This window comes from Pristis pectinata, chromosome 3, assembly GCF_009764475.1.
Source record: "Pristis pectinata isolate sPriPec2 chromosome 3, sPriPec2.1.pri, whole genome shotgun sequence".
NCBI lineage: Eukaryota > Metazoa > Chordata > Chondrichthyes > Rhinopristiformes > Pristidae > Pristis > Pristis pectinata.
In genome coordinates this window covers 117,112,873-117,115,723 of record NC_067407.1, presented here as the reverse complement: position 1 = coordinate 117,115,723, position 2,851 = coordinate 117,112,873, and positions in this window count along the sequence as shown.

The following is a 2,851-nucleotide window of genomic DNA, read 5'->3' as shown; positions in this document are numbered from 1 at the left end:
GGTACCGGGACTGCAGGACTTCCAATGCTCGGATATATCCGAGATGCACCTAGAGGAAACAGTGATCACTGCATCCCGGCGCTTCTATTTATACCTCGGGAGATTAATGGGGTCGAGTCTCATTTAATTACTCAGTGCGTTGTTCACACGTCAGCATGTGTGCCAGTGCTACTGAGCCATATTAAATCGTCTGCCCCCCAGGCCGGGTTATTCTGGGGAAAGATAATTGTATGTAGTAGATAAGAATGTTTCCACGGCGCACGCACTCCGCGCCAGCGCTACACTTCTACATCCAACAGTAACTACTTATAAACAGAGAACAATCACTATCGATAGCATCAATTGGATTCTTATTGCGTCCGGCCATAAAGTGTCCAGTGAGGGAAATGAAAGGGATCCTTTGAATGTAGGAAAAAAGCGTCATAGCTTGTGGTCATCTGCTGCCCAATTCGGCTGCAGTGTCTGAAGCTTCAGGCATGTCTGTGTCAGGTGAAGGGTGCTTGTAAATTAATGCCTGGAAAACTGGGAATAAGATTGCTGGATTTGGGAGGTAATTTGACTTAGACACATAGCTGACTGCAGAGATGCTTTTCTTGAATATTTTGATTCATTTTTCAGGAAGTAGACAAGGCCACCTATTCTTAACTCTCTGAATAGAATGACTCGCCAGCTGATTTTAGAAGAATCCATATCGCTGTGGGTCGAGTCACATACTGGACCGGATAAGTACAGCTCGTTTCTTTCCTGAAGCACATCAGTGAATTAGATGCTTGTTTCCCAACAACCCGGCAGTCTTATGGCCACCGTTGCCAGGACTAACTTCCTTTAAATTTCAGGTTTATGATCTGAATTTAAATTCCACAGCTGACATGGTGGGTGTCCAGATTACTGGTCCAGTAATTCAACTGATGTGCCACTATTGTACTCATGAATGCAGTATGCAGGAGGATAGTGTAGTCTGGAAGAATAGTTACTTAAAAAGGTGATATACAGTTGTGTGCCAAGCAAACTGTGGTAAATATTGGAGGTAAATATGTAAATAAGTTGGTAATTGGTTTATTATTGTCACATGTACCTAGATACAGTGAAAAGCTTTTGTTTGGATGCCATCTAGACAGATCATTCCATACATAAGTACATCAACGTAGTACAAAAAAAATTGCAGAATGTAGGCCACTGTCCGTAAGGAGTTTGTACGTTCTCCCCGTGCCTGCGTGGGTTTCCTCCGGGTGCTCTGGTTTCCTCCCACATTCCAAAGATGTATGAGTTAGGAAGTTGTGGGCATGCTATGTTGGCACCGGAAGCATTGTGACACTTGTGGGCTGTCCCCAGAACACTACGCAAAAGATCCATTTCACTGTGTGTTTCGATGTACATGTGACTAATAAAGAAATCTTATAAATTGTGAGAATATATAGTGTAGTGACACCATTTTACATGTGAGGCTTGCAGACTTGTCTTCAATAAAGTACATGCTAATGTTCTGTTAAATGTAGCCATCAACTGACAGTCCATAATGTTCTGGGACAGACAAGTTTTAACAGTCTGGGTGAAGACATTGTTTTGCCTGAGGCCATGGCTCCTTGTTTTAGTCTCTTCAGCCTCAGAAAACAGCCTTCCCATTCTGCTGAGGCAAGTGAAAATTTTCCACATGTTATACTGTGATCACCCTTCATACAGAGAATATAGGCCCTTTCAAATCAATTGTTTCTTACAGGACAAACTAAACTTTGTTGCTGTCTCTCCTGCCAGCCATGGCTAAGTTCAACGTGTCATGTTAAACCACTTCAGAACTTCACACACCCATGCAGCTGCCTGTCTCATAAATGGAAGGTGAAGGATAGCCTGAAGATCACAATGGAAGCAGCTTTCTAAGCCATGAAGGATATTGCATGCTTGCAAAGATTATTCCTTGGCTGAATTGCAACTGTTCATGCTGAATTACCAGAGGATGTAGAGTGAACGATGAACTTGGATAGATACTGGCATTAAATGTTTATCCCGCTGTCATTGAAGAAAAGATCACTGAAGTGCTCCATTGATGTATTTCCACATCCGTATGTTATTTTGGTCATTCAGTCAGTATTGTAATATATTATAAAAATAGAAAATGCTGAAAACACTCAGCAGGTTAGGAAGCATTTGTGGAAAGAAAAACAGTGTTGACATTTCAGGTTGAAGATCCTTGTCAGAAAAATTGTTTTCTTTTTTCCCCAGTTCTGACTAAGAGTCTTTGATCCGAAACATTACCTCTGCTTCTCTTTCCACAAATACTGCCTGAATTGCTGAGTGTTTCCAGCATTTTCTATCTTATTTAAGATTTTCAGCATCTGCATTTTTTTTGACTTTCATGGTATTGTGGTGGCTGTGTCACTGAACTATTAAATCAAGTGTCTGGGCAAATAATCCAGACAGCATGACTTTGATTACCAAATGCAAGAGAGAAATTTTAGTTAATTTTTTTTCAATTTTGATCTTGAATAATAAAATAGTACCTTTAATAAATGAATTACTGTTAATAACCCTTCGATTTCTTTTGCATAACCCAAGCAGAAACTGCCTCACCTTCACTTCACTTAGGACAGGTAAGAGTGGCCTTTTTAGTGATGTCTATATGTCAATATTTAATATTTAAAAAATCCAAATATTTCATCAAAATCCTCATAACCTTGAACTTATTACAACTCAGAAGGAGGCCATTCAGCCCATGCTGGCTCCTGGCAGAGCAATCCCACTACTCCCCTTCCGCTTCTTATTCCCCTATAATCCTGCAAGTTATCCTTCCTCCCCTTTGATTCACTACACCTACACTGAGGGATACTTATTTTTACAGCAGTCAATTAAGCTAGGA